The 12,177-nt window shown below is 42.5% G+C and overlaps 1 long non-coding RNA gene across 1 annotated transcript in view; it reads left to right on the top strand.

The window, feature by feature from the left end:
* LOC136173413 (uncharacterized) overlaps positions 1-12,177 on the top strand; it is an 84,298-nt gene that overhangs the window by 72,016 nt on the left and 105 nt on the right. The window lies entirely within an intron of this gene.

Here is a 12,177-nt window from a genome sequence, read left to right as displayed (position 1 = left end):
CCCATTTCCTTCTTTTCTTCTCTTTCTCCTCCTTTAGAATGGAGACTAACTGCTACAATATGCTCCACAGAAAGAGGTATTAATGTCTGAGGATAAACTTGGATCATGTGGTCAAAGCGTCTATGCAGACTGCTGATTCTCCTCTGAAACAACCTGCTGCTTCCCTGGGGTTGGACCCAAGCATCCTTAAGATAGTCCCTTTCTTATCTACCAAGACCTGAAGGAGTGCCTACAGTCAGAATTGGATTAAGGATTGGGTCAGCTAGGCAGCTGTCCAGGACACTCAGCTTTAGCAATGAATTTAAATATCTTTGCAAATAGTTCACCAGTTAACTTGGGTTTCCTTACACTGCAACTAACACAGCCAAGAAAGTCTCACTTGGGCCACCAATGATATTAATAGTATCCTCTGGTGAAAATAACAAAAAGTCCAAAACCACTCCCAACTTGTATATATTTATATATCCCCTCTGTTTTTGAATTTCCTTCTCATTTAAGTCACCAAAGAGCATTGAATAGAGTTCTCTGCGCTGTACAGTAGATTCTCCTTAGTTATCTATTTTACACATACTATCAATAGTACGTGTATGTCAACCTAATCTCCCAATTCATCCTCCTCCCCCCACCCTGTGTCCATGTTTGTCCTCTGTGTCTGGTCTCTACCTCTGCTTTGCAAATAGGTTCATCTGTAGTGTACTTCTAGATTCCATATATATGCATTAATTTATGCTATTTGTTTTTCTATCTATATATTTTAAGCCCTTTTTATGTCTCCCAAAGATCTGTTTGGTTATTTAGTAAAGTAGAATAATGTGAGATGTTTTGCCATCATTGCTTGTAGAATATTTAAGTTACTCAGGACTGGGAATTGAATTGGCTTCTGTATATAATACAATTTTTTTAAATATAAATACATGCTGTTCCCACTTTAAAAAAAAAAAAAAAAACGTGAAACAGACACTTCATATTGTTATAAGGGGCTAGATTATTGACTGGCCAGAAGCACCCAATTTGGCTTGGCTATGAATCTGGCTCCCTCTTCTCTAGAGCCCCAGGCAGCCAGCGGGAGGCGGGAGAGGGAGGGATGAAACCAGCAGTCAAGGGCAGAAGGTGAGTTCCCACATGGACTGGTTCTGTGGCCTTTGGTGAATAATGTGGTTATCTTGATCCTTGGTGGCTCAACAGTAAACAATCCACCTGCAATGCAGGAGACCTGGGTTCTATCCCTGGCTCAGCAAGATCCCTTGGAGAAGACGTGGTAGCCCACTCCAGTATTCTTGCCTGGGAAATCCTATAGACAGAAGAGCCTGGCAGGCTACAGTCCATGGGGTTGCAAAGAGTCAGACACAACTGAGCAACTAAACAACCACAACAACAACAGCTTCTTAATCCTTGGTTTCTTCATCCAAAAAATGACAGGCTTAGAGAAGATGTCTTTTCTTCTGGTTTTTCTTCCAGTTTTGACAACCTGTGTAATGGTGTGAACTGTGCTATGCGGGAAACTGTATCTTGCCCTGAATGAATAAGGGACGTCATAAAGTACACTAAATGCCCAGTGACCTAGCCCTGATGACAGGACTCTTGTAACTTGATTGTTCTTCACTGTTTTTTTCTCCAAGCTGTCAAAATACCTCACTGAGATATCATACTATATATAAATAATAAAGTTGATGTTAACTACAGAAGTTTGATAAATAGTTCTCAATGAAATGAAATTGAAAGTTGCTCAGTTGTGGCAACTGTTTGTGACCCCAGGTACTATACAGTTCATGGAATTCTCCAGGCCAGAATACTGGAGGGGGTAGCCTTTCCCTTCTCCAGGGGATCTTCCCAACCAAGGGATCGAACCCAGGTCCCCCACATTGCAGGCGGATTCTTTACCAGCTGAGCCACAATGTGTGTGATCATCAAAGTCCTCCTTGTTCGCCAGCTAGCCCCCCCAGCACTGTGGGGAGAATCACTGACTGTCATAGCAGAATCAATCCTCTGCCTCTCCCCTTGGAGTCACGGAGTTGCCCCTGGCAGAAGCAGCTTCACCACAGCAAGTATCTGTCCTTGTGACTTTGATTTCAAGTTCCTATATGACTCCTTCTTGTTTTCATTTTTCTGTCTGTGAAAATCTTAACACATGTGGCTCATCTTTCTTGATCGTCAGGCACACAAGCTTCTCAAGAGACATCAGAGGGATCTTTTTCTCTCTGAAGTGCCCTCAGGTCCTGTAGCCTCTCACTGTCAATTTTATATTTGTCAATCATCTCTATTTGTACTAATGTCCTATAACTGTTGAAACAAATTGCCACACACGTAGTGGCTTCAAACAACATGGGTGTGTTATCTTACAGTTCTGGAGGTCAGGAGTCTGATTTGGGTCTCTCTGGGCTAACATCAAGGTTTTGTGTTTCTTTTTTAACTTTTCATGTTGTATTAGGATATAGCCTGCAAAGTCACTCAGCCATACATATACAGGTATCCATTCTTCTCCCAACTCCCCTCCCATCCAGGCCGCCACATAACACCAAGCAGATTCCATGTGCTATACTGTGGGTCCTTGGTGGTCATCCATAAGTAGCAACGTGTAGACGTTGATCCCCATTTCCCAGCTATCCCTTCTCCCTGTCTTCCCCCACAACCCCCGGCAACTGTAAGTTCATTCTCCAAGTCTGTGAGTCTTTCTGTTTTGTAAGTTTGTTTGTATCACTTCCTTTTAGATTCTACACATAAAGGATGTCATGATATTTTCCCTTCTCTGTCTGACTTACTTCACTCAGTATGGCAATCTCTTGGCCATCCATGTTGCTGCATATGGCATTATTTCATTCTTTTTAATGGCTGAGTAGTATTCTACTGTGGGCTTCTCAGGTGACTCAGTGGTAAAGAATCCACCAGCCATTGCAGGGGATGGAGGTTTGATCCCTGGGTTGGAGAAGGAAATGGCAACCCACTGTAGTATTTTTGCCTGGAAAATCCCATGGACAGAAGAGTTTGGTGAGCTACCATCCATGGGGTTGTAAAAGAGTCAGACACAATTTAGCAACTAAACAACAGCAACAACAGCAACAACAATAACATTCCATTGTATATATGTACCACATTTTCTTTATCCATTCATCTGGTGATGGATGTTTAGGTTGCTTCCATATCTTGGCTACTGTGAACAGTGTTGTAATGACCATTGGGGTGCATGTATCCTTTTGGATTTTGTTTTTCTCCTTTTTGAAGGCTTCAGGAAAGAATTCATTTCCTTGCCTTCTCCAGCCTCTATTTTTATTATTTTTTAAAAAAGTTTATTTTTGGTTGTACCACTTGGCATGTGGGATCTTAGTTCCCCAACCAGGTCTCAAACACATGCACCCTACAGCAGAAACGCAGAGTCTTAACCATTGGGCAACCAGGGACCACCCGCTTTCTCTAGTTTCTAAAGACCACCCACAATCCTTACTTAATTGTCAAGTCATCAAGGTTGCATCTCCCTGACCCTATCCCCCCATAGTCGTATCTCTGTCTGACCAGAACTTCCAGGAATGTTTCTCTGCTTTTAAGGATTCATATGATTGGTTGGGTCAATGTAGATAATCCAGGCTAGTAATCTTCCCATCTCAAATTCCTTAACTTATTCATATCTGCAAATGCCCTTTTTCCATGTGAGTTTTGCAAGTTCTGAAGATTAGGGTGGGGGCATCTTTGAGGAGGACATTTTTCTGCTGGTCTTGGTACTTTATGTGAAATGATTCAGAGCATCACATTTGAGCCTGAGGTTGCCATGAATTGGGTTCACTCAGAGGTTGACTGAGCAGACACTGGCAGGCAGGATGTTTGCTAAGGACAGTCCTTGAAAACAACATCTATGGCTGGGAGGGAGGGAGAGGAGGAGGCTGACCTTGGCTGGGCTTATGAGTCTGTGGTCATTTGGAAGGTCAGCTAGGTGGTAGCTTGTTCTAGAGAGCCTAGTTCACATGTTTCATTGGCTGGAGGTTGGGGTGATGAGGTGACTATGCCCAAAGTCTCTCATCTTCCTACAAGTTGGCAGAGTCTCTTCATATAATGGCAGCATTCTTAAAAGCAAGCAAAAGCTATGAGATCTTTAGAGGAGTAAGATTAGAAGGGGTCCCATATCACATGTATGGGTGTGAGAGTTGGACAATAAAGAAAGCTGAGTGTCAAAGGATTGATGCTTTTGAACTGTGGTGCTGAAGAAGACTCTTGAGAGTCCCTTGGACTGCAAGGAGATCCAACCAGTCCATCCTAAAGGAAATCAGTCCTGAATATTCATTGGAAGGATTGATGCTGAAGCTTAAACTCCAATCCTTTGGCTACCTGATGTGAAGAACTGACTCATTGGAAAAGACCCTGATACTGGGAGAGATTGAAGGCATGAGGAGAGGGGGACGACAGAGGATGAGATGGTTGGATGGCATCACTGACTCAATGAACATGAGTTTGAGCAATCTTTGGAAGTTGGTGATGGACAGGGAGGCCTGGCTGCTGTCCATGGGGTCACAGAGTCAGACATGACTGAGTGACTGAACTGAACTGAATATTACATCTACTGCCTTCTGTTTGTTAAAATCACCTGGCCAGATTCAAGGGGAAGAGAAATAACCACCACCCCTTGGTGGGAATGGCTAGAGAGTTTTTGAACCATATTTGAAATTGACCACATCAGACACAAACTATTCCAAATACTTAGTCTAGCTTTATCATTTATTGCTTCAAGTTTTTCTTATTTGAATTTCAAAGCTCAAAATGACCTCAGAATCACCTAGCATACTCCATGCATGCCAATATTATTACTCTGATTTATAAAAGAATGTATATAAAACCAACAAAGAATTTATACGATTATGAACCAGGGAATATGAATGACCCTTCGTGGCCCAAGTAGAAGATAAGAGCATTTTAGGTAATTAGAATTTCAAAGAAATTTGAAAACAAAAATCATTTTAATCTTATTTTAGCAAAAAATTATTTTTAATGCATCTAGGGAAAAGATACAGAAAACAGTGCCTTAAGAAAGATGGGTGGGAAAAAACTGAAATAAAATTGTTGTTCAGTTGCTAGATTGGGTCCAACTCTTTGTAGTCTCATGGACTTCAGCATGGCAGGCTTCCTTGTCCTTCACTATCTCTCAGAGTTTGCTCAAACTCATTTCCATTGAGTCGATGATGCCATCCAAACATCTCATTCTCTGTCCTCTCTGTCTTCTCATCTCTGTCTCATCCTCTGTCTTCTCCTCCTGCCCTCCTTCCCTCAATCTTTGCCAACATCAAGGTCTTTTCCAATGAGTTGGCTCTTCACATCAGGTTGCCAAAGCATTGGAGCTTCAGCTTCAGCATCAGTCATTCCAATGAATATTCAGGATTGATTTCCTTTAGGATTGACTGGCTTAATCTCCTTGCAGTCCAAGGGACTCTCAAGCATCTTCTCGAACACCACAGTTTGAAAGCATCAATTCTTCAGCACTCAACCCTCTTTATGGTCCAACTCTCACATCCATACATGACTAGTAGAAAAACCATAACTTTAACTATATGGGCCTTTATCAATGTTCCTTGAGCTAATTCTGAAGCCTGAAGAATGAAAATAAGTTATTCATTAAATATTATGGATATTGACAAAATTTCTGGGTTAATCTGGAGATCTGTCTGTAATATAGATGAGAGTTTAGGAGTTTCCTAACATTATACCTCTATTCTTTATCTGTTAAAAGATATTTAGGAAACTGTGCTCCAGAGAGATGCTTAATTGTCTTGGGAAACCCAGCTAGTTATCATCAGGGTTGGGATTAGAGCCTATATAACCAAGTTGCAAATCCAAGGTTTTTTCCATCATTCTATACTCTTTCCATCATAGATGCTCTATTCAGAGTCCTCTGACTGGGATAAATATCCCAGAGTTAAGAGGATGTCAGCTGGAATGTGGCAAAATGCTAGTCATTTCCCTCAGAATGGGAAGTTGAATGGTGAGGGTGTCCTTGTTCTTCCTATTTGAAGAACAGCAGCTGTGTCTTTCAAGGCATTTTGGAGGATATGTTCATACTGCCACTTGCTCAGCTTTTGGTTAGGCTTCTCTCCATTCCCTACTAAGTAGGTGACTACATTTTCCTTGGTGGAAAGTGCATTAGGTAATGACATTTTCCCTCTGCACTCATCAACAACACTGCCTCTGTCCAAGTCACGGCTGTGAGTTAGCTCATGTTCTGTCTGTGGGAGCATGGTCACACCTCTCCCAGTCACCTCGCATTGATTTTAAGCTACTGAAACTACTCTTTGTGTTCCTGGGTGACCATTAACCATATTTGACAAAAAGAATGTTTTCCATGTTCTGGTAAGGAAATCCTCTGTCAAGATAAACAGCCTTTTCCCTCCTCTCCTCCGACTAGGGTCCTGCCAGGAAGGTCTAAATAGGTTCTCTGTAGTCATTTTCTTTTCAATATTTCACCCTGGAGTTCAGTAATAAACTCCAAGCCAGCAAAGTTAACCTTTGTTGAAAGACCACAGAAGCCACGGAGTACAGAGCTATTTTAGGTTCAGGTGTCCCGCCCCAAGCCTCTTTTAGACATTTTGTATCTAGGGAAATGTCCTTTCTCTCTCCTCTCTTTCTGTATCATTTTCTTATGAAATTTACATAATAAACATGCTTACTTCTTGAATTTTTGTGAATATGATTTTCTACCAAAACATTTACCTGTTTTGTTTTTCTGTCCCAAACTACTTTATGAAGTATTGGTTTTACCAAGGAGCTGAAATCTGCACTTAATCCTTTACAGTGGTACTTAATCCTGAAGGAGGTGTGGAGACCCACTGGCTGAGATAGACCTTTTTTGTTACAGCAAATAACTGCTGTTGCCCCTGGGTGAGGGTGGAGCTGCTTCATGTTGCTGGTGGATGAGCTGTAACTCCATACACAGGTAGTGGCTCAAGTCACAAGAAAACTAGTTCAGGCCTCAGTGATGCATAGAGGAGCTACCATTCTCATTCTGTTTTTTCCCCCCTTCACCCCTTTCACTTTTTCTGACTTTTCTTCTTCACAATGGCCATTGATGTTAATTCTTTTCCCTGAGGGGATGGTGAGATGGAGGTGGTGGGGTTGGGGTGCAGAGAGTGCTTTCCCTCAGGGTCCACACGTCTGAACAGTGGTCCTTCCCTCAGGTTCTTGCCACATGGAGAGGATTAAACTCTCTGTTGCCCTAGTTAGGTATGCACAATGAGTTCTACAGTTGAAATTTGACTTGGAAGCTAAGGGTGGCTGCAGGAAGTCACTTAAGCCCCACCAGGAAGTGAGTTTCACTTCCGGGTCAGGAGTATCATGAAGCCATGTAACAGTTTCCTCCTGTGACTCTGCATGTATTAGAGGTAGAGTCTGGAGACCTCAACAACCTGAGTCTGCTCTCTTCTTGTAATATTTGTTGGGATCCATTTTGTGTTTCCCTAAAGGCATGGAATTCAGAGTTGTTGGACTGACTGCCCACAGTCACACCTGAATGTGAGTCACAAGAGGAAGAAACTCAGCAGTTGAAAATTGCTTTGAGTTTTCCCTGACAAATAAACACCAAGGAAACAGGGTGCATTATATTAAGACCAGAGGAGGAGGGGGAGTGGCCCTGTTATCTCTCTCCTCATCACACAGACATTCTCTCATTCATGAATGTGACTGAGGATTTTCTCTGTCAGAGGGACTCTGTTGGATACATGGATGGACTTCAAGACTGAAGGAATCTTCTTTCTACATGGCCTCCACACCAACTCAGCTTAGATGTGTGTGTGCATGCATACATGCTTATACATATGTGCACACTTAATTTATTATCATTGTCATAATTCTTTGCATCTCGCCTCTGCCTCCCCAATACTTTATTTTTATGCTATTGCCACATTATACTTAGTCCTAACCTAGAAAGTTTAAATAAAAAATTTCTAGCAGCCACCTGGCAGCCCCATCACCCTCCCTTTCTACCAATTACTTCAGTTTAATCTTTCCTAGTGGCTCAGGTGGTAAAGATTCTGCCTGCAATGCAGGAGACCTGGGTTCGATTCCTGGGTGGGGAAGATCCCCTGGAGAAGGGAATGGCAACCCACTCAAGTATTCTATCCCGGGAAATCCCATGGACAGAGGAGTCTGGCGGACCCCGATCCATGGAGTCACAAAGAGTTGACATGGCTCAGCAACTAACACACTCACCAGAGTGAGAATAATAATAATAATCTTTCATTAAGATAGTGATGAGAGTTTGGAATATCATGTGGATGAGAGCAATGAGAAGTGTTAGGACCCAGGGGTCACATCTGCTCTATCTCAGTTACTTTATCTATAAAATACATGATTAACAGGTTGTAAGGATTAGATGACCTTTAATTTCCCTTCCTGTATGAATTTCAATGACTCCATCCTATTTCTTTCCTCTACAACTTTCCACAGCCAACTATTGCCTGGAGGATATGAGCAAACACATTTGCTGATAATTCATGACTCTCTCAGAGGGGTCCAGGTCTGTTGTATAGCCCTGGGGCCTCTTCTACATGAGGCCTTCTGGATAGCCAGGTCCACTGGTCTACCAGCCTTTCCCCACGTTCCTTTCTCTCTTTGTTTGCTCATAGGTTCTTTCCATTTACAGTGCCACAATCATGCCTGTGGACAGTGACTGTAGCCATGAAATTAAAAGATGCTTGCTCCTTGGAAGAAAAGTATTGACAAAACTAGACAGCATATTTAAAAGCAGAGATATCACTTTGCCAACAAAGGTCCATCTAGTCAAAACTATAGTCTTGTATGGATGTTAGCGTTGGACCATAAAGAAGGCTGAGCACTGAAGAATTCGAACTGTGGTGCTAGAAAAGATTCTTGAGAGCCACTTGGACTGCAAGAAGATCAAACCAGCCCATCCTAAAGGAAATCAGTCCTGAATATTCATTGGTAGGACAGATGCTGAAGCTGAAGCTCCAATACTTTGGCCACCTGATGCGAAGAGCTGACTCATTGGAAAAGACCCTAATGTTGGGAAAGGTTGAGGACAGGAGGAGAAGGGGACGACAGAGAATGAGATGGTTGGATGCCATCACCAACTCAATGGACATGAATTTGAGCAAGCTACGGGAGATAGTGAAGGACAGGAAAGTCTGGCATGCTTCAATCCATGGGGTCGCAAATAGTTGGGCATGACTTAGTGACTGAACAAAAATAATCTTGCCTGAACCTTGCCTGTCTTTTCAGGTAGGAAGGATTGTCTTTATTCAATTGACAGAACTGTGCTTTCTCTGAAATCCCATCCCATCTAACAGGGACTGAATCTTTCATTTGGCATATATACAAACACACATGCATGTACAAATGTGTGTGTGTATATATATATATATATACATGCATGTATATATCCATATTTCTTTATATTTTTATTATAAATTTTATACCCATGCCATTTTTATATCTAGAGTTTATGACATAAAGAGAAGTTCAAGAATGGGTATCCACCATCTCTTCCTTGCTTAGAAAAATTGCTGAAAGTGTTCTGTGTATTCCAGGTCAGCACAAAAAGTTCTGTTGTACAGAATGTGAATGATGGGTGAGGGAAAAGATCTTTATTGTATTATTTTAGAAAGTTACACGTGGAAGAGAATACAGTTGATTAAGAAGATTGGAAGTCTTATTTCCACACTGTAAAGTGTAAGCTCCACAAGATCAGGAATTTTGCTCAACTCATTCTCCAATTTATCCTTGTCTTTGAAATGCTTGGCACATACACTTGTTGAAAGAATGAATGATGATGGACCACACTGGGTAGGCTGGCATGGTGGTGGCAGGAAGAGATTCTGGAAATATGGACAGAGGTGGGAGATACTACTGTGCATAAGTGAAAATCACTCAGTTGTGTCTGACTCTTTGCAACTCTATGGACTGTAGCTGGCCAGGCTCCTCTGTCCATGGGATTCTCCAGGCAAGAATACTGGTGTGGATTGCCATTCCCTTCTCCAGGGGATCTTTTTGACCCAGGGACTGAATCCAGGTCTGTACATGGAAGCTTTTAAAAAAGATGTGAAAATAAGATTTTAGGTTTTGCTGTGAGTTGTAAACAAGTTCTTCATTATTTTTTTTTTTTAGTAGTAAAGATTAAAAAGATCTAGACAAAATTTCTTAAAGTAGAGCTGACATTTCAGTGAATGGGGGTCTCACTGTTGTAACCCCTTCAGTATATTGTTTGGTTCTGTTTGTTGGATAAATGGGTCATCTTCCATTCTTCCCTGAGGTAGAGTGTGCTACATGGAACATGGTTTACTTTGCATTACAGCTTCCAGTGGCCACAGATGGATTTAGCAGTAGACTTGTGTTTGTAGTTGATTAAAAGGAAGCTAAAGGGGGAGTTGCTATGAATGTGTACTTCACAGTCATGAGTGATGAAAACCCAGCTTAAACTATTAATAGCTTAGACAAAAAGGAAAATTTGTTACATGGTTGTTGAAATGCTTTATGGTACCAAAGGTAAGAATCAGGTGGGTCTCAGGAGTGACCTTCAGAGATTATCTTTCCTTTTCCACCTGGGTTTGTGATTTCTTCCCCCCTCTCTTCCTGGACTGGATTTTCATTTCTTGGCTTCTTTGATGCACAGTGTGGGGGATGGGAGAGAGTGGTCCATCTTTCTCTGTTATAAATTTCCTAGGGAACATTCCAATTGGCCTGAAAGTTGACTATCGAAGGGCATCATCATAGCTCCTTCTCTAGCAGCCATGAGAATGGGTGGGGGAAGGGAAGAGAGTCCCCAGAAAGTAGGTGCAGGTCCCCCCAGGAGGGAGTGTGAGATGAGTGGGCAGAACAGAAGGGGCTCCCTTCCACTCCTGCAACAGAAACATCTTACTGTGTAGGCTCAGCCATAGGAGGTTGGTGGGGTCATCTTCTAGTTAATTCCCGGGTGCTGTGGCTCAATAGCTATTGTGAATACTTCCAGTCACTGGTTCTATTATGTCCAGGGACTGATGTTCTGTTGAAATAAGTGAGTCCCACAAGGTTCAGTCCACACCTTGTGGGGGATCCCGAGAAGCAAGAGAATCTCACTCAATAAAAACTTCAGTTCAGTTCAGTTGCTCAGTCATATCTGACTCTTTGCGACCCCATGAACTGCAGCACACCAGGCTTCCCTGCCCATCACCAGCTCCTGGAGTTTACCCAAACTCATGTCCATTGAGTCGGTGATGCCATCCAACTGCCTCATCCTCTGTTGAACCCTTCTCCTCCTGCCCTCAATCTTTCAACTTGGTGGCCTGCATTTTGTAAAAATAGTTACAGACAGTGAAGTGGTTCAGTCATGTCCAACTCTGCGACCCCATGGACTGTAGCCTACCTCGCTCCTCCCTCCATGGGATTTTTCAGGTAAGAGCACTGGAGTGGGTTGCCATTTCTTTCTCCAGGGGATCTTCCTGACCCAGGGATCAAACCTGGGTCTCCCACATTGTAGACAGACAATTGTGGCTTTACCATTGTAGGCAGACATTGTGGCTTTACTATCTGAGCCAGGGAAGTAAGAAGGTACATAACAGTGAAGGTATTTCAGTCAAGGAATCAGAATTTAAGAGGTCAAAAATACTGTGTATAATAAAGTAGGTATTTAAATGTGAACAATGGCCAGATGTACACACAAAGGGCTACTCTATAGCTGAAGGACAAACGTTATCTTTTGTCCCTTATGGTTCATGTGTCCATTCATTTTGCAAATTTTTGCCGAGTGCCAGCTATGGTAGGTAATGGGGGCCCAGTGGTTAACAAGACAATTGTAGGTTTTGCCCTTCAGTAGGGAGTAGAGATGCTGAGACAGCACCAGGTGTGATGCTCACTTCGGACGAGAAAGTAGAGGGAGCATGATAGTCTCTAATGTAACCAGATGGAGGGCTTCTGGCCAGATGTCTTGGAGAAAATGGCCTTTAATTTGAAGGTCGCCTTTGGGGTTTGGAGGCATCAGATAAAGCAGAGGAAGGTTCCAGAAAGTGGGGATGGTGTGTTCCAGCCTCAGAGGATACGTGTAGCCCCTCTGAGAGTTGAAAGAATTTCAGTTGGTGGCAGTGGAGGGAAGAGGGAGAGAGGATGCGTGTAGCCAAGTCTGTGTATGATGATTTGGGCTTTATCCCAAAAACACCATGAAAGTATTGAAGAAAACTATTATATGAGTACTGTGAAATAATTCTCTGTAGCTGCTTT

The sequence above is a fragment of the Muntiacus reevesi genome, chromosome 8 (assembly GCF_963930625.1).
Source record: "Muntiacus reevesi chromosome 8, mMunRee1.1, whole genome shotgun sequence".
Classification (NCBI taxonomy): Eukaryota; Metazoa; Chordata; class Mammalia; order Artiodactyla; family Cervidae; genus Muntiacus; species Muntiacus reevesi.
Note: the sequence above shows the minus strand (reverse complement) of the source record. Positions and strands in the feature narration are given on the sequence as shown.